The sequence below is a fragment of the Pelodiscus sinensis genome, chromosome 7, assembly GCF_049634645.1.
Source record: "Pelodiscus sinensis isolate JC-2024 chromosome 7, ASM4963464v1, whole genome shotgun sequence".
Classification (NCBI taxonomy): Eukaryota; Metazoa; Chordata; order Testudines; family Trionychidae; genus Pelodiscus; species Pelodiscus sinensis.
The window spans coordinates 38,361,504-38,382,320 of NC_134717.1; the positions used below are offsets into that span (position 1 = coordinate 38,361,504).

The 20,817-nt window shown below is 42.1% G+C and overlaps 1 protein-coding gene across 17 annotated transcripts in view; it reads left to right on the forward strand.

Annotated features, from left to right (window-relative positions):
- The window catches only part of B3GALT1 (beta-1,3-galactosyltransferase 1), a 364,445-nt gene that overhangs the window by 167,775 nt on the left and 175,853 nt on the right, over window positions 1–20,817 (forward strand). Inside the window, exons 3-4 of one of the 17 annotated variants that reach the window (XR_003086697.2) lie at window positions 5,874–6,318; window positions 6,561–7,654. The exons of 15 other annotated variants lie outside the window; for them this stretch is intronic. The gene's annotated coding sequence lies outside the window, so the exon portion shown is untranslated. Of the gene's footprint in view, window positions 1–230; window positions 3,309–5,873; window positions 6,319–6,560; window positions 7,655–20,817 lie in introns of those variants that run through there. One more of the 17 variants, XR_003086698.2, reaches the window with a different exon arrangement.

A 20,817-nucleotide genomic window follows, 5' to 3' on the forward strand; every position in this document is an offset into this window, starting at 1 on the left:
ACACAATATTTAAAACAGAGAAATTATTACACTGCCTATATAAATCAGAATAGGAAATGCTTAGCACATTCGCTTCTTTAGTTTCAACTTTCATTACAAGAGTGCAATTTTTAAAAATATAGCTTCACTGAATGAGAAGAATATGTTTTGGAAGTGCCCAAGACCTAACTAAATACAGTTGTGTCTATTTTAGGGGTTCCTCAGACACGTATTTCTCCTTCACCTTTCAGATCTCATGTACTTCTTATAGAAAGATGCTTCTGTTGGATATTCCACTGTAGGACGAGCACTGATCAGATGTTATTACTGCTTCACTGATTCATTCTAAAGCTTCCTAGCACTGATGGAACTTAAAGAGCAAATAAAGTTACCAATGACCAGCAAAGTACAGTGAAGAAAATATTTAGGATTTCTCTGACTTACTGAACTGGGACTATTCTCATCAGAAGTTGATCCAGCTTTTTTTATGTTGCTAAATTTTAGTCAGTGTCACCTATTTATGCAATGAATAATAGATCATGTTCTCATAGAAAATGTTTGACTAAGTTTGTGCTCAGAGCTGCCCACCCAATAGGGATGGAGACTGATACAGATCAGAACATAGCTGACATCACTGCTCTCAAGTGAGTTTTTCTGGCTGCCATGTTGATGGGATCTGATGGAGGTCTATTTAGCTTTCTTGACATAAAAAAGTATCATTTTTTGGAGGAGCATAAATAAAGGACTTCTAGAGAACACTATTAATCAAATGTCATGTCAAATTACACCATGAGCCTGCTTTGCAAACATGGCATCTAAATGTGGTGTCTGAATTTTACATTGCACCAGTCCAATCAATTACTAAGGTACTAAACTGTTTTACATTAATTTTGTATTCATTGGAATGCCAAATTGTGGTGTTTGAAAGGTTCACTGACTGGAAACTGTGAAAAAGGAACAAACATTAAAAAAAAATTACAAGTTCATGCAAACGAAAACATTATACAAATTGGATGGGGAATGAATTCTGATTTAATTTTGCTTTAAATAATTTTGCTGGTATGCAGATACCACAATGTAGCCATATGGCCACAATTCAGGAAAGCATCCCTTTTCAGAAGTGCACATAAGCACATGCTTACACCTCACATGCTAAAAGATGAGTGCATGTGTAAGTGTTATCCTGGATTGTGGCTGAAATTCACAGACAGGAAAGATATTTGCCTACCATAAGTACCAGACTAGCCACCAGTTATGCTACAAACTAGACAGACTACTTTAGAAATATACCTACAATATGGTAAAAGTCTTCATAAAGAAGGAAAAACATTTTTTAAACCAGAGATTATAACAAAATGAAACACTTCATAAATAGTGGAAATAGCACTGGTGTTATTGCTTGGTTACTCCACCAAAGGACAATCTTGTTTCCGTGAAATGAATTAAAATGTAAGAGTTATAAATTCCCCCTTTTATTTTTACTGTTTAGAACTTTATTGAATTTTGTTTGACACCACAGATGACAGTATATGTGATTAATTGCCTCTCATAATTGGAGTTTCATTTCAGTGGTTATTGCTTGTCAGTATCAATTAATAGCTGCACGAAAACCTCATTCATTTCACAATATTAAAGAATGATGACTTGTGGGAATTATGCTAAACTAGCACTTTCAATTAGATTTTGAATTTTATAGGATAATGAATAATAGTTTATGGTTTTATAATAATAAGTGGTGATGGGTTATTGCTGTATTGTAATCACTCTAATTACATATATATGTTTATCTGGAGGATTGTCATTATAGTAGTCATTTTTAAAAATGACAATTGTATGTAATTAATCCTTTAAAACTATAGCTTTTTTTGGTCGATAGCAATAGAAAAGATTGTGATTGTCACAATTATATAGCTTTTGTCTCAACAGTTAGTGGACAATAATGTCAGCACTCTCCTTTAAAAATTAAAATCTAGAATCTTGCATATGCTAATATAATAAGACTAGAATGAGTAAAGTTTGTCCATATCATTTTTGAAAGACTAAAGACTTTAGGAATATGATTTTAAAATTTTATCCCTACTTTTAGGTACCCAGTTCTGAAAATTTTGGCTTGAAATCCATTTTTTATTCTTTATGTGCTGTTAACCAATATACACTGTTGACAATATATTTCATTGTGGCATATTAGCTGTTTACATAACAATATTTAGAAAGTAATATTATTTAGTGGGCAGACCTGATGTGCAACAGTGAACACACACAATTATTGGCCATGCTTGTGAACCCCAAACTCAGCATAATAGCATTTCTGTGTTTAAATGTAACTTAACAACGTTGGAACACAACTGAAAAATATCAAGAATGTTCCAGGCATTAATGAGCAGAACCCTATGGATCTGTTGGGGGTAGGGAGTGGAGGAAATTAGAAGTGAGGATATTGGGGAGCCTCTGGAATCTGTTTAGAAGAGCCATATCTTCAAGCACTTTTGCAACTGTCTATAGATCAAACAACTGGTTGATGACACCCTCCAATGCCTTCCAACATAATAATGTTGGGGAGGGGGGTTGGAAAGGTTCACACAGGAAGCCTATAGGAGACAATGAAATAATGCAAAGATCCCCTGGTATATGCGATGAATTCAATAAATTGTTCTGGCACATCAGACTAAGTAAAAATTTAACAAGATAAGCAATTAGGGAAAATTCTAATGAAATTTTAGGTCAAAACGTCATAGTATATCCTATTAAAATTATTTATTTTTTAACCAATTATGCTCATTTAACTCATTCAGAAGTTTGCGTGCTTGCCAAGAGTTACCTAAGTCTCTGAAAAACTTCTACTCTATAAATCTGATTTATTGGTTCACAAATATGTTCTCTCACTGTATTTTGGTGGTGGTATTATTATTATTATACAGAAGCCTCATGTTAGGATTGGGTTATCATTGTGACAGGTGATACACAAACAGTTTTGGTTCTAGGTGAAGCCAAGAGCAGTATATAATATACATAAGAAAGAAGATTAATTGAAGATTTTCAAGTTTCAAAAAGCATTTCTTTTACTAAAACTGATTTTCCTACAACGTTTTTCATTAAAATTTTTTATTGGAAATAAACACCTCATCAGAGACATCATCAGACACTAATAAATCCAAAATATTTCCAATAGGTAAAGATAAAGTATGCTGTATGCATGCTAATAATTTCACGCAAAAAAGAAAATAAAGAGTTCAAAAATCCAATCCAGTTTTCTTATATTCAGATCTAAGGGTATGTCTACACTACAGAGTTAGTTCGAACTAACGGATGTTAGTTCGAACTAACTTTCACAGGCGCTACACTAGCGCTCCGCTAGTTCGAACTTAATTCGAACTAACGGAGCGCTTAGTTCGAAATAGGTAAACCTCATTTTACGAGGATTAAGCCTAGTTCGAACTAGCTAGTTCGAATTAAGGGGTGTGTAGCCCCTTAATTCGAACTAGTGGGAGGCTAGCCCTCCCCAGCTTTCCCTGGTGGCCACTCTGGCCAACACCAGGGAAACTCTACTGCCTCCCTCCCGGCCCCGGACCCCTTAAAGGGGCACGGGCTGGCTACGGTGCCCGTGCCAGGTGCAAGCCTGCCAGCACCCAGCCAGCAGACCCTGCACCTGGCACGGATCGAGCCAGCCACCCGATGCCCCCCAGCCCTCCCCCTCTTCCTGGGACCAGGCTGGTGGCTCCCGGGAGCTTGCCCGGGACCGCAAGAGGCGGGCACCCGCCTGGGCTAGTGCGGACATCGTGGACCTAGTCCACGATCTCCGCACTAGGCACAGGAAAGTGGCCGGCTAGGGCAGGAGAGCTGCCAGCCTGGCCACCCAGGAGCAGGTGTGCATGAAAATCAAGGGGGTCCACTGAGACCCCCGACCCTGAGCCCTGAGCTTACAATGGCTGTCCTGGGTCAGACCAAAGGTCCATCTAGCCCAGTAGCCTGTCTGCTGACAGCGGCCAACCCTAGGGACCTTGGAGGGGATGGACCAAAGACAGTGACCAAGCCATTTGTCTCATGCCATTCCTCTCCAGCCTTCCACAAACCTTGGGCAGGGACACCACTCCTACCCCCTGGCTAATAGCACTCCATGGACCCAACCGCCATCACTTGATCTCACGTCCCTTTAAACTCTGTTCTAGTTCTAGCCTTCACAGCCTCCTGCAGCAAGGAGTTCCACAGGTTGACTCTTTGCTTTGTCAAGAAGAACTTTCTCTTACTAGTTTGAAGCCTGCTACCCATTCCTTTCCTTTGGTGTCCTCTAGTCCTTCTTTATGGGAACTAACAAAGAACTTTTCTGTATGCACCCTCTCCACCCAACTCCTGCTTTTAGAGACCTCTATCCTGTCCCCCCTCCGTCTCCTCTTTTCCAAGCTGAAAAGTCCCAGTCTCTTTAGCCTCTCTTCATATGGGACCTGTTCCCAACCCCTGATCATTGTAGTTGCCCTCCCCTCTCCCACCCTCTCTCTTCCCCTCTCCCACCTCCCCCTCTCCCACCCTCTCTCTTCCCCTCTCCCACCTCCTTTTCCCAGTCTCCCCCAGTTTTGTTCAATAAAGACAGATTCCATTTTGGAAGACAAGTTATCTTTATTTTGTACATCAAGACGAGGGGCTAGGGAAGGATAAGTGGAAGGAGGTGAGGGAGGAATGGGGCACAAGCCCCCGATGGGGAGGACTGGGCTGGCTCTGCGGGCTTCTGGGGGTGGAAGCTCTCCTGCAGCCCCCCAATTGCTCCCTCTCCCCAGATGGCAGCCTGCGGCAAGTGCAGCCGGTCTGATGGCCGAGTGCTGTGATGTGCCCAGTGTGAGCACTCCGGGCACTCCAAACCAGGACTGGTTTGCAAGCGGGGCACCCTGAGAACTGTCTGTCCAAGGTGGGGGTCGGGTCCCTTTAAGCGCAGCCCTTGGCTAGCCTGAGACAGCATCTCCACGCTCTAAGTCCTCCTCTGATGCCCTGCCGGCACTGCTTCCGGCCATCCTTAAGCCTGGTTCAGGGTCCACTTAATGTGGACATGCTAGTTTGAATTAGAAAAACGCTAATTCGAACTAGTTTTTAGTTCTAGACGCGTTAGTTCGAATTAGCTTAGTTCGAATTAAGTAATTCGAACTAAGTTAGTTCGAATTAATGTTGTAGTGTAGACATACCCTAAATGTATTAAACCTTTAATCTTTATATCCTAGGACACACATTCATGCACCATAGCTGCAGTAGTGCCAATCCTAATTTCCTATTAATACAAATCATTCTTCCCAAAAACTTTGTCTTAGTACACCACCAAAAACAAAAACAAAACAAAAAAAAAACAACTAAAAACCAAGATTTGTTTTCTACCTCCAACAATATATTAAGGATAGGGAACTATCATTTTACTATAGTAAAACTTCTTTTGAATGTTCTTTTGCAACAGTAAAATCCAGTTTTATTTTGGATTCTCTGGATGACTTAAATTTAAACTCTCTTGGCTCATTTCCCCTAAACCATCCACTTAAAAACTGCTACATTATTTTCCCCTGGGGCAGTACAGATCGCCTCTATGTAAAAATCCAACCAACCAAACCAAAAACCCCACATCAACAAAAAACAACCAAAAAAAACTTGTAAGAGTGGATCCTCTTAGGATCCTATTAGGACACACAACTATATTCAGTCACCCCCCCCCCCCCTGTAAAAGGCAGAATCGGTCTTTACACTTGCATAACATGTCTAGTTAAGTTGAACCAGTACAGTGTACGTCTCCTGTGTGTAGAGCCTTGAAAATTGAAGGATATCGGATTTATAGCCACCGTTATACACATCCACAAATAGGAATGAGGATATTGTGACTCATTTTTGCAGCTACAAATTCAGATACAAATTTTGTATCCACGCAGGGCTATACCTATGCTTCGTAATAGAACTTCTTCCTCTCCTCACCGGCTACCTGCACACAGGGAGGACTGCAGTGGCTCTGTAGAGTCTTCTTCCCCATTTGTGCTCTGGATGGTGATACAGGAATCCGGGGAAAGTTCATGAGAGACACCTTTTGTCTTATTACACCTTTGCATGATCGTGCAAACCTGGCAACAGTCTGAACCACAATATCAAAGGCTACGTCTAGACTACATGCCTTTTTTGAAAGAGGCTTTTTTTAAAAAATACTTTTGAAAAAGCCTCTTTCGAAAAAGAGCATCTAGCAATTACAGGATACCCACCTGCACCCCACCATCCCGCTGGAGAAGAGGGTGGCTTTGGAAACTGGCCACCCCCAACAGCTACTGTTCGGTGGGACACCAGTTTGGCGTGGGGAGATCTACTGTTGGCGCCATGTTGATAGAGGTAAGACTCTCTTGGGGGACAGTCCATACGGGGTAGGGGAGCGTAACAGGAAAGGGCAGAGAGAGTGGGGGAGGCAGTAGGGGTGAGGCCAGGAACCCTCCCTGCCCTACTGCTGGGAGGGGTCACCTGGGGGGAGCTCCTGGGGTTTTCAGGGGGGGAAGAGGGTGGGGATCACCTCTCAAGGACTTGGGCACGCCCTCTAACTTCCTATGCTGTGTGTTTGTGTGTGTCCATTTCTGCAGGTGGTGAGAGCCATCAGGTTGGAGCTGCTGAACAGGATTGTCTGCCTTGGAGACCTGGACACCATCATGGCAGGCTTTGTTGGGCTGGGACTCCTGAGCTGTGGAGGAGCGCTTGATGGAACTCACATCCCAATCTGCGCACCACCCCATTGAGCAGCCCAGCGCATCAACAGAAAGGGCTATGTCTCCATGGTGCTACAGGCCCTCGTTGACCACTGTGGACAATTCATTTGTGTGGGGTGGCCGGGCTGGGCACATGATGCCTGAATCTTCAGAAATTCCTACCTGTACCACAGGCTGGAACATTCTTCCTGCAACAAAACTTTGCTGTTGGGGACGTGGAGATGCCAATGTGCATCATGGCCGATGCAGCACATCCCCTTATACCCTGGCTCATGAAGCCCTACACTGGTCATCTGGACGTGAGCAGGGAACAATTTAATGTGCACCTGACCTGGACAGGCTTGCAGGTGGAATGCGCCTTTGGCCAGCTAAAGGGGAGGTTTAGGTGCCTGCTCACTTGCCTCAACATGGGGGAACGCAATATCCCTGAGATGGTAGCTGCATGTTGCGTGCTAGTGGAGAGAAAAGGGGAGGCCTTCCTCCCAGGGTGGGGGACACGGACTGATGTCGAGGGGAGGCAGTTTAAGCAGCCCCAGACAGCTGCCATCTGCCAAGCACATCAGGTGGGGGTCTGCATCCCGAAGGCACTGCATGAGAGATTCTCAACAGGAGCCCAATGACTTTCCCCAGGGTCTCCCTAATGGGGCCTGTGGCCTGGGCCCCCTGCAAGACCTTTCCTCCCACAACCCATCCCAGTGTCAGTCTCTAGACAGTTAACACACACCAGGTTTTCTGTCAAAAACATTAAGTGTATTAAAAAACCATCAAACAGTGTGCAAAAAACATTTCCTAACAATAAAACTGTGTTCAAAATGTTATCAAAAATAAACTTTCCTGTAAATATAACAAAGTCTTTTTAACTGGGGGCAGGGGAGAGGTTTAGGGATGAGGGTATCACCTGGCCTGAAAAAATGCCGTCTAGATGTGTTCGGGGTCGAGTGGGGCCTGGGACAGAAGGGGGCTGCTGAAGAGGGGGGGCTGCAGCTGGGTCTGTGATGGCAGTGGGTGAGGGAGAGCAGGGTGTGAGGGGGAAGAAGAGGGGTGCAGGGGACGCTGGAGCAGGTTGAGCATGAGGACCGGCAACAGGGACAGGACCTGGGACACTCATGGCATCCTGGATAGTGCCACAGATTGCTGTCTGCTTTTGGAGGAGCTCCTCCAGCAAGCAGTCGTGCCACCGAGCCTCTTCCCATGCCCTCTCTGCCATGGTCTCCTCCATCCTTTCCAGGGCCTCAACATGCCTGCACATGAGGTCGTTGTAGATCCACCAGTGCAGTGGTCTCCAACGTGGGGCCCGCGGTCACCATGGCGCCCGCCGGGGCATTCATGTGTGCCCGCCGACAACCTGGACCGGCCCGGCGCACGGGAGGCGCTGGCCCCAGGCGCGCGACATGCACCGGCGCTGGTTGCGTGGCGCTCGGGTGGCCCCAGCCCCGGGGCACATGCGGGCGCTCGGGCGCACGGTGCTCGAGTGGCGCCGGTGCCGGCCCCAGGCACGTGGCTCGGGCGGCAGCGCCGGCCCCAGGCCCACGGCACAAGGCGTTCGGGCGGCCCCAGCCCCGGCCCTAGGGCACACGCCAGCGCCGGGTGCAAGGGCATCCCAGTCCCCTGGCGTGCCCCCAGATGCGCGGCCCCGCCCCTGAGTGCCTGGCGCGTGAGTGGCCCCCACTTCCCAGGTGCCCGGTGCATGAGTGGCCTCACCTCCCAGGAGCCTCTAAAGGTTGGGGACCACTGCTCTAGTGCCTGTGGCTTCTGTGGGCCTGGGTGGGTGATGAGGCATGTGCATACATGGCCGGGTTCTATGTGTGACACTTGCAGTGGACTGTGAGGTGCCGTGCATGAGCCCTTGGGACCAGCCTGCTTCCTGCAGTTCCTGGCAGGGGGAGGACAGCCCTCCCTAGGGTCAGACATGTGTGGGGCCCTCCCTGAGCTGTGAGCAGCTACCCATGTGTGCCCTGAGACTGAACATGCTTGCATATGCACGGAAAGGTGAAAGCTATCCAGGAAGAGCATGGCATGTGAAGATTGGCCTGCATCCCCTGTGCTCCCACCTCCCCTGTTCTGTCTGTGTGAACCTGACCGCACTCACCTGATGTACCCTCACCAGCATCAGAAGATGGCTGCGAGGCCTCCTGGGTCTGGGGGACCGGTTCCAGGGTCAGAGTGACAGACTCCTGTTGGGGTCCTCCTCCTCCTCTTCATCCTGTAGCTGCTGATCTGGGTTGTCCTCAGCCACCTCCTAGCAGTGCTGGACGGGTGTCCGCAACCCGAACTGGACAAGAACTGGTGCAGAGAGGGGTTCCAAACCCCCCAGAATTCTGTCTAGCTCCTGAAAGTAAGTGTAATGGTAAGGCACTCCTCCGGAGGTGTAGCTGCACTCATAGGGCCTGGCATAGCCCTGCCTGAGTTCTTTAACCTTGGCCTGCATTTGGTCCAAGATTCTGGGGTGATGGCCTTTTTTTGCCAGCCCCTTGGCCACGCGGCCATAAATGTCTGCATTCTGGCATCGGGAATGCAAAGCCTTCAGGGATTCTGCATCTCCCCAAAATTCCAATAATGTCAGGACCTCAGGCCTGAAAGCTCGCTTCTTTGTGCCCTTTGATGGGTTGTGGGATGGCTGGAAGGTCCTTGGAGGTCTGAAGGGTCTTGCACTTGTGCCACGCTTCCTTGGCAGAGAGGCAGGGAGAGCTGCGTGGTCAGTGGCTTCCTCTGGCTGCCTTCCTGCCACAATGGCTGCCCAGGGTGCCTGTGCCTTTAAGACATGGCTACAGACAGGACCGACAGAGGTTTTTCCTGCAGATGGAGTGTCCACCAGGGCTTTGCCCTGGAGGTCTGTTTTTTTCAGAAAAAAAAACCCACATCCACCCACGCCTTTTTTTTGACAGATCTGTTGAAAAAAGCATTCTTCCTCATAAAACTAAGTTTACCACTGTTGACAAAGCCGCCGCATTCTTTCGATTTACTTTCAAAAGAACATGGCGGCAGTCTAGATGCAGGTGATTTTTTTTTGAAAAAAGGTAACTTTTTTAGGGTACGTCTAGACTACATGCCTCTGTCGCGTCCTGGGATGAGGTGTACCTGGGTGGTCGACAAATACCTTTGATGTCGCCACCCGCGTGTCCAGACTATTGCGCTGAGCCGACAAACAGCTGATCAGCTGTTTGTCGGCTCAGCGCGGCAGCCATGTAAATTTAAATGAAGCGGCGATTATTTAAATCGCCGCTTCATCTTCCTATGTCTGGTAGCCTAATCTACATGCCTCTGGCGACAGAGGCAGCAGTAGTCTAGACGTACCCTTAGAAAAAACTGTGTTGTCTAGACACACCCAAAGCCAGACATGATATTAACTGATGCTTTGGTAGCAATTAATATTCAAAGAATGCAGTGTGGGCTTTTAAATGGAACCTCTCAGCACAGAGAAACATCATCAATGTACACCGGGTGAAATCCTCCCTCCACAGAAGTCAAATGGAGTTTTTGCCATTAGTGTCAGTGGGGCCGGGATTTCAGTGATGGACTGTCTTCAGCTCCTTTTTCATTTCAATAACTGGACCCAACCCTCCAACTGCAAATGTCATCATCTTCTCTGCTTCTCGATTACCTACCTTTTCAGTTTTTTGATACTTCTATATCCAAATACTGTAATATAAAATCATAGAATACTTGAACTGGTAGCGATCTTAAGATCAAGGACCATCTAAACAATCCCTGATCTTAAATATCTCCCACTAAGAGGAAATTTAAAAGGAAATTTTGCCTCTTGGGTGCTAAAATACAGTAGTTAATAGAGCTGAGGTAAATATCAGAGTTGTGTGTGATTTCATTCTGGCTACACATACTGCAGCATGTTTAATCTGGGGCAAGATATTTGTCCAGGAATAATTAACACATAATATAACTGCAAATATATTTCTCTGAGGGCCCGTCTACACAGCAAGGCAAAAGTTGAATTAAAATACGCAACTTCAGCTATGTCAATTGCATAGCTGAAGTCGAAATAGCTTAATTTGGCTTTTGGCTCTGCCTATACAACAGAAAGTTGAAGGAAGAACATTCTTCCTTCAACTTCCTTTACTCCTTATGAGATGAGGGTTACAGGAATTGAGGGTTCCAGGAAGATGAGGGTTCCAGCTCAACGTTATTTTGAAATAATGACTTGGTGTATGGACTCTCACTTTGTTATTTCAAAATGATGCCAGTTATTCTGAAATAACGCTGCTGTGTAGATGTATCCTGAGATACTTTCAATTGTGGTCTCCATTGAACTAGGCTGGATTCTCAAATGAAAGCCTAGTTTTTATTTTCACAATATATGAGACCGTGAGTTAAAGTGTGTTAAAATTTGTGGAATAATTGCACAGTGGTGTGACTCAAAGGAAGTCTCTCTAAAAGAGAAATTATTCTTACACTTTACCACATAAAGGAGAAAACTAGTTATTACAAGTGAAAACTACATTTTGAGAGTTCACAGCTTTTTGTGCCCATTTAGAATTGGTAGTTATAGACCACATTTCACGCCTGGTATCTCATATGATTGCTGCTTTCAACTGGGTTGCATATGTGTTACTGACAGTAGAATTTGACTCTGTTTTGAGTTTCATGACATTTTTTCTGGGTTATAATTATGACATCTAGAAGGGTTTTTTTTTTAAAAAAAAATATTAGACACACTATCCTCTAGAGAGCCATCAAAGGTGTTAGTTGGTATGAAATTCCCCCAGTGCTAGACAGGAATATTTTTTCAAGTGATTAAGTCATTGTTGAGAGAAATTCTGCCATCACCCACCTACAAATTCTAATAAGCAAAAGTTACTTTTCCTCATTATACAAAAGTGAGCCAAAGAATAAACAGCTTTGAAACAAGTAATATATGTTGACTGGGAGGGTAATTTACATCTGAACAATTTACCAAGGGTCATGTTGGATTTTTCATTAATGACCATTTTAGAAGCAAGACTGGATGTTTTCCTAAAAGATACCCTGTATGATTTATTTTGGGGAATTTTATGTCCTGTGTTATGCAGGCGGTCAGAGTAGATTATCACAATGGCCCTGGAATTATGAAAAAGGCTTATGAAGGCTCAGCATCTTTGGTGCCTTTTCTTCTAATGGTCTGACTGCAAAAAATGCTCCGAAGACTTAACAGCAACCTAAACCTTTCTGTATTACTTTAGCTGTTTTATGTTACTAACAGTAAGATGCTAAACATTAATGGCTGTTATCTTAAAAAAGTATTGTAAATAAAAAATACCAGGGGAAAATAGCTGAAACAAAATACAGGTCTATGTAGCACTTTAAAGACTAACAAGATGGTTTATTAGATGATGAGCTTTCGTGGGCCAGACCCACTTCCTCAGATCAAATAATGGAAGAAAATAGTCACAACCATATATACCAAAGGATACAATTTAAAAAAAAATGAACACACATGAAAAGGACAAATCACATTACAGAACAGAAGGGGGATGTAGGGGTGGGGGGAAAGGAGGTGAATGCAAGTGAGTTAATGATATTAGAGGTGGTTGTGACTATTTTCTTCCATTATTTGATCTGAGGAAGTGGGTCTGGCCCACGAAAGCTCATCATCTAATAAACCATCTTGTTAGTCTTTAAAGTGCCACATAGTCCTGTATTTTGTTTCAGCTACACCAGACTAACACGGCTACATTTCTACCAGGGGAAAATAGGTTTTTCTTCCACGAAAACTGCACGTGAAGGTAGGAATCTGAGGGGAAAGGGTGGAGTGGGAACAGTGACTCTCAGTCTCACAGGCAGCCTGCAAGGACACAGATCAAACTTCTGGATGCTGTTCTTGCTTGCAAATCTTTGGAAGCTTTTCTGTGCCTCAGGCCTTAGATAATCAAGATATTAATACTTGTAATACCTGAAACTCACTAGAATGCATATGTGGCCCTCTGGCAGCTGATGCCTGACCTCTAGCTTCTCTGGAGAGCTGCCCCTGTATTTTGTTATCCATTTCTAGCAACAATACCTGGAGGATAGGAAAACTGAGCAGAAACATTTGCTGGAGGTAAGAAATGTAGGGAAAAACATCTAATACATGAATTATTGATAGATTCCTCTTAGTTACAATGAAAGTGAGATGGTTATAATATCTTTCATAACCTCATCCAGAATTCCTTCAGGGCGCCTTGGCTATCATGCTTGTGAAGTGTGAGGTATTTTTATCTCTTTGTGCCTAGTTGGCTGCACTTGTTATGCTAATATGAAAGGTGGATGAAGCAAAAGCCCTCTCATGTGGCACATAGCATCCACTGGGGCTGTATGGAAAATGGAAAAGACAGCTTCCTATTGTTACAGATGTTGCTGACCAGTTCCCAGTGAGACACTTGGACCGAGGGAATCCAATCCTGTACCCAGGGCAGGATCTCTTTAGTGTAGAACAGGAGTCAGCAATGAGTGGATCACAGGCTGGACACAGTTCATAGTCACTTTATTTACCTGAGTGTGGCTGCTCGCAGCTCCTGTTGGCTGTGGTTCACCATTCCCAGCCAATGGGAGCTGCGGGAAGCTTTTGTGGATTATTGAGGAATCTAAAAAACAGGAAAAAATTAGAAAGGAGGATGCCCTCTGACATAACAGTGGAGAATATAGGCAGGCATTTGGCCCCTGAGAAGAAGAGAACAAGCGCCCAGAATAAGGAAAGAAATGTCATGTGCCTCTTTGTAGGGCTACCGTGAGGCCATGAAGGTGCCTTTAGGAGGCAGTTGCCCTACAACAGTGATCGATATGAAGCCTAAGGCCTTTAAGCTTATTTTACTTTCTTTTGTGACTGATGGTTCTTACCTGGTACATGGAATTCATTCATATGTCATAAGTATGTGACTTTAAGTACACACTGATTATCATACATACAGTTGAGGAGTCTAGAGGTCAAACATGAATGCCTTAACCAGATGTCCATATCCCACATCTGCATTCTGGAACTGGTATTCTGTATGTTTGGATAAACTGGCATTTGAAATAGTCAAAGATAATCTTTGGATGTCCTTGTATGAGGCCAACATTTTAAAATGGAGTCTAAAGTATTAATTCTAATTATGTGTAAAAATTACTTTGAAAGAATTGTTTGGCTGCTATTCTCTTTGCAAGGAGCTAGGAAAGCAGAGAACATAAAATGTTTGCTATGAGACAACCTTTACAGGCACCATGTCATTACATTTAGGTGCTTTTTGTGTCACAAAAAGAGCAATTTTATTGCGTAACATTGCCCAACTCAGAGTCTATATGTACAAGTCACTATAATGTTTATCCAATCCACTGATTTTGAGAATTCCTGTTCTTCCAACTCTTCTTTCTCATCTTTCATGAATTACGTTTAAAAAGCAGGGGAAAGCTCTTAGGAGCTTTACTAGCAGGAGATAATTGTTCTATACTCTCTCTGCAGTATCTTCTTCAGCACTATAGCCTACTTCAGTTGGTAATGGTTAATTACTTGTGCTCTTGCAGGTCAGTCTCCTGAGGAGTGAAATTACATTTTCACTTCTTAGCCTGGGAGAATATAGGCAATTTTTTGAACATTATAAGCTTAATTTGTTCATTGGTAGCAGCAGCTTCATAGAATATGAGACAGGAGTCACAGGCCCTAGGTCTATTCCAAACCCATTCCTCTCAACGGCACTGATTCCTTTACCCCTGCAAGAGGCTCTACAAGCTACTGGGACTAGATGTAACAAACTCAAGGACTGACTCGCCTAAGTCTTTCCTGCATTTGACTTATGCTCATCTCAAATTAATGGTCCTAGAGGCAAAACTTGCTGGAGCTGTAGACAGAATAGTCTCAGTAACAGGAACATAACTCTGAAACTTACACCCTCTGGAAGTAATGTAACTTGGCCAGAGTTAAGAAAGGTTATAAAATACATTCCCCGCCCCCTACTGACTTCTGACAATGTAATTGAAATACCAGGCAGTTAGCTGACTGGCTAAGTTCTTCCTGCTAACCATCCCTAAAAATGTAGGTTTTGTTTTGCTGTTGTAACAGGAAGTGTTGATGGCCCAGTTTAAACTATGTATTTAAACTATGTGCATGGATAATATGGTGATAGGTGCCATGTTCGTGATTTTCCCATATTGAACTCAAAAGCATCTCACCAAGGAGGGTATGCATTAGAAGTCCCATTTTGGAGCTTGGCTAAATAAGGAAAAGAGATGAAGTGATTTAGCACAGAAAGTGAAGCCAGATCTACACTTAAAATAGTCAATAAGATAATGGTAATGTCAATTATCTGTGTGATTTGCTCTCACACACACACACACATCCTTCCACTCCCACATATACACATTTTGGTACCAGCAAATGCTATAGCTGTATCAGAAAAAAATTGCTTTTACCTGTATAATCCATTTCATTAGGAACTGGCATGGCTATGTACTGACAATCCTCCTTGTGTACAAAATTGTACTGGTCAGTTTTTCTTCCTTGGAAAATTTTGACCCAAACACCCGGAAAGCAAAAATATTTTGGTTTTCCAGTGAAAAACTGAGCATTTTTTGAGGAAACCAGACACTTCCTGCTTAAATTTTCACTATTTAAAAAACTAATTTTCTACTGGAAAAAAAGTTTTGACAACAAGTTTTGACAAGCTCTAATAGATAACTTATTTTCAATAGGTTTAGGCTTCTTCTCAAGAGGATTCTCCCTCTTCTCTAAGAGTACCATGGCTACTAGAATCATGCAGCAATACAAGTGAATTTGGAAGAATGCCATCTGTTTCTTCTGTATCAAATACCTTTATCAATCTCTACCATGTAAAACTACAGGTTCATTTACTTCCAATAACAACAGCTGATAGTGTCCAACGTTTTCCCTTACCCAGTGTTACCAGAGTAGGTGTCCTATATAAAGTTTGGGTGAACTTTGGGATGCATTAAAACAAACACTGAGCCCTTTTGAAACACAGAATGTCTGAGCATCACACCTTTTAAATCAGGATTTAAATTTAGGATGCACATTGGCAGTTTTCAGAATTGTCAACCCACAAAGAAGGGAGTTGGTCTTACTTCAGTGACTGATGGGGAGGCTATCCTATCACACAACAAAACCAACAGAACTTTATTTTTGGTAGAATTCAGTTAGCAATCTGTACTGATTCCATTACTATTCCATTTCCTTGTGGATGGAAGGGTTGAGATATCTTTGAAATAATACATATCCCAACATCTTGGAATTATGAGCTGACTAATGGTGGCCCACTGTCCATTATTCCTTCTGGAAAGCAAAAATAAGATGCCATTTAACTTTTTATAAACTCTTGACTTCTGTGCCCACTGAGGAGTAGAATATCTAGAAATCTAAAAACTAATATTAAATGAGTATCTGATAGATATACCCATTTTTTCATGCTGGTCTAACACTACTCATTTCCAAGGACTCTAGGGTAATGCTGTGTGCATGAGAAGTTCTTTCATAGAATCATAGAAGATTAGAGATGGAAGAGACTTCCGGGGATCTTCTAGTCCAGCCCCTTTGAATTGTGTCTTTCTAGTAACTCTGCAAGACTTGCATGATTACAAAATCTAAAACAGAAACAAGATATGAAATAAATAAAAGTACTAAAGTTACATTTTTCTGATATGTCCAAACATATTGGCAAGTGGGTGAAATGACAGGAAAGCACCTTTATAGAGTAAGACAGCAAAATAATTTATGCAGAATTGATCGTTCCTAAATATTTTTTGTTGGTTTTAAACACATTTTTTAAAATGGGCTTTATAAACCCATAGAAGTCTCTCCCACATCGAAGAATTTGAGATCTCTGATTTAGCAGATTTGTGTCAATTAAAGAAATAGAAGAGACATTTCTGATAGGGAAATTGCTGAAGTAGTAGTAATTAAAGCAATTACAACACTAGAGCAAATTATCTTGAAAGGGAAGAATTTTCAACTGCTTATAAAAGAGTAACCTATACTTCCTCTTAATGCGACTCCTATTTTTTTCTGTACAAATGGTCCTTTGTTTATCCTATTTTCTTGGCAGAAGAGGCGCCATGCTGCTCTGTTGACTGTCAGTGCTACAAAGTTATTAGTAAGTGTCACCACTATTAAAGTGTAAATACTCTAGGTTCCTAGAATTTTTCAAAAGGTTCAGCTTTCCAAATATTGTAAGCTACAACTACACAAACCTTCATGGATTCAGCTTTTACGAGAACATCATCCACAGCAACTATGCCATTCACAACATGTCACTTCTTTTTATCTACCTTCCTGCTCCCTCCCAAAGCAAAATCAATTTCAAAACAAAGAGCCCAAACTAATAGAGCTGGTAATGAAATCTGATTAAAAGATTTTTGTGTCTGATTTGTTTTTCAGACAACAGAGTTCAACTGAAAATTAATTTTCAATTACAAAATTTTAACTCTGACGATTTTTTCAATTTTCAGAAATTTTACAACAAAAAACCATTTGGTTAAAAAACAGAATTTTTCATTTCAGAAATTGGCAAATTTGTGTTAAAAAGTTTACCTTCTTTCTGATAGTCACAATTTCTGAAAGGAAGAGCTCCACTTTACAAAAATTTTAACACCCTGTTACTCAACTGAAAAAAGTTGAGAGACAAGCAGAAGGCAAGAGAAAGTGATGAAAAAAATCCCATTCCCTCAGGCTCTTTTACTAATTCCCAACTTTTTCCAAATGGGAAATAATGAAATGTTCAATGGGTTCTCCCCTGCCAATTTCCTCACTTTCTGAATGTCTTCCAACTTTGGCCAGTTGGAAAACAATCAACGCGTTGAAAATGTTGAAAATGCTTGTCTACATTATGGGCTGATGCTCTTTAAAGCTCTAATCCCAGTGAAATAGCATGTTGTGCATTAATTGGTCTATGTAGACCTTATTGGTATACACTAAAAGTTCCCCAGTGCTCTTTAATGTAGTACTGTTTCAAACAGCATCATGCTAAAGCACTCCAGCAGGATCTACAAGGACTAATTAAAGTGAAATAAGTTTGTGCACATTAGAATTCACATTGCTGTAGACCATGTCGCCCCATTGCGTAGGCAAGCACTTTTTTCAGAAAGAAACATTTTCACCATAGAAGTAACACCATCAGTGCTTAACAACTGGATCTTATACTTATTATTTCTAAACTATTTCACATTGGGTGACACTGTAAAATCTAATTAAGATACCTATATGAATTTGCATACAATCTTCTATTTTTGAGGGAGAAAAAACAGACACTGTGCCATTTGATGTTGCAAAATAACATTTTGTTCTCTCACTTTTGCAAATAAGGGGAAGATTCAGAATGGAAGGCTGAAAAACATTAGTTTTCTGCTGAAGCTCTCTCTCAAACTTGAACTACTTTTTTGTGGTGCCAGACTGATGCTATAATATTATGCATCAGGCATTTTATATCCCCCAAGTCCTTTATGAATACATGGCTAATTCCTTAGTATGCCCTCTTTCTGTTTCATCTTCTACTTGCAAATCATTCTCTGTGAACCTAAGCTAACATTTTTCACGTCTGTGCTCTGCAGTGAAAGTATAATTTTTAGTAAGAGCTAGCAATTTCCATGTGAATAGCGCCTTTATAAAACATATTTTAACACTCCTGCAGATTAATAACGTGTTAACAGAAAAAGACATGTTGAGCTTAGCTCAATTATACTTCCTTCCCAATTATACTGTGACATTAAATCTTGTGACATTTAATAAGAAAGGCCATTTCACCCATGGCTACCTGGACTGCTGACAATTTATGCAACAGTGTTCCTTTAGAAGAGATTATTTTGAAAAAGAAGGAATTTTAACAATCTAGGTCCAATATAAATTAAATAAGGCGCAGAGAAATATATAAATTGTTAATATTATAATTGCCTGATACCTTAGACAAAAGAAAAATGAATTAGCTATGGTGATGAAGATTAATATCTAAATTGTACTGAATGCAAATGAAAAAATAAGTAAGAGCTAGTAATGCAGATAGAGGGCCAAATAATGAAGCTGTCAGATAATAAGATCTTTGGGGGCAGGGACAATTTTTTTTTTAAGGTTTTAGCACAATGGGGATCCTATCCTTGTTTAGAGCCAATGTGTGCCACTGCAAAAGAAATAATAATAAAAACCCCTCTTCACTGAACCACTACATTCAGCAAAACTTTCCCTGACATTGCTGAACTTCATTTAAGTAAGCCAGTGGGAGTTTGTCTAAGTAAATACTGTGAAAAATCCTCAGGATCTGGCCCAAGATTTGTAAAATCAGGAGCAGGGCTAAAGTTCACTTCAAATCTGTATTCACACTGCAAGGGAATTCATTTGGATTTCATGTCAATTTCTGAAAGTTACCAGTAAAAATAGATAGTGGGGAGTTAGATGCCTTCCAAAAGTGTGCAGCAGTACAGCTACCAGTTCTTAAAGATCAACACTTTCAACCTTCAAATGTCTAAAACACAGCAGTGAGAGTAAGTGGCCTGGTTTTCAAAAAGATGCAGAGTCTTGTTTAGGTGCCAAACATAGACCAAATATCTAACTCTTACCTCAGCTATAAATCCCTGATGGACTGGATGATTCATGGGGTTGGAATTTTCAAGGGAGCTTCAATCCCATTGGAGTTTGGTTTTTAACTCTCTTTAGCTACTTAGAAAAATCAGACACATATGTAACCAAATTATGGAAACATTTTCTCATAGATAAAATCCCCTCTGCGGATACAGTGGGGCAAAAAGCCATTGCAATTTAATTCCAGGGACTCACTTTTAAAAATTATTTTAGGGGTCAAATACACACCCTATACAACTTATATTTTCCAGGAATTGGTCTAAGTGCTACATTATCACTACTCATCTGAGTGATGAGCTATTTCATCCCTTGCTTATTTCTAGATAAATACCCATATCTTGTTGCCTTCTACATGTATGCAGAAGGCCCCAGATTTTTCCACAATACCAGGGTGTCAAGCATCAGAGAACCTATGCAGAGTAACTAGTCCCCTTGCATGCCAATGAACAGAACTCTTTTGGCCGAATACAGAAGGACAACTAGGGTGTGTTGTTGTATTGGTCCTTCATGATGGTTTTAGTCTTGGGAGTATGGCTATGGCTAAAGAGACTGATGCATGAATGGCAGGCAGACTTTTCTACGTGAAGTGAATAGGTAGCTTGATGCCAAGGGAAAGAATACAAACTGCACTGCTGTTTACAACTCAGGCTCTGTGCCTTGAGATCCATATGGTGGTTAATCTAAAACGGGGTAAACTCATCATTGACTACTGCTTGCCAGCATGATCTGTCTCTGTCTGACAACTCCCAGTGTCAATGTTGCACTGTTTCAAGTTATGCTTCAGTGCATCCTTGAGTAATTTCTTCTGGCTGCCTCATATGCAATTTTCAGCAACTGCTTTGGCATTGTGGTGTCTTCCATCCTCAACATGTGAGCAATCCAGCACAACTGTGATACAGTAAGCAAGGCTCCAATCTCCAAAACCTCATTATGGATAACTGCATCATCATGCCATTTGATGCTAAGTATGGAATGCAGATGCTGTAATTGGAAATTATCTAGAAGCTTAATGCGTTGCCTTTAGCCCGTCCAAATTTCATGCTCAGGCAAGAAGTTGGACAACACAACTGCTTTATAGACTTTTAATTTAGCTTTAAGCTTAATACCATGTTGCTTCCAGACTCTGCTTGATAGTCTGCCAAATGATGAACTTGCTTTGTTGATATGACTTGTGAGTGCCTTGTCTATAGTAATATCATTTGACAACATATAGCATGATAGATGATAGATAGAATACTTATTGAGCTGTGTGTTGCTGATGGTGACTTTTGGATTTCTGGCACAGGTTGACATGACCTCTGTCTTTCAGACTGGTAGTCATCCCGTATCTTCCTGCAGACTCTGCAAATCTCTCTGTAAGCAACTAGATATCTTTTAGAGGATAGCCTCTTGAGCACAGTCATCGGTGTACAGCAGCTCATGAACAATTCTACTGAAGACCTTCATGGAAGATTGCAGCTTGTTCAGATTAAATAATTTTCCAGAGGATCAGAAACATATCCTGATACCAGAATTCAGGTCTCTTTCCGCATCACTGAGTATTGCTGTGTAGAAGAATTTAAATAAGAGTGGACCAATTAAGCTGCACTGTTTAAAACTATTAGTAACAGG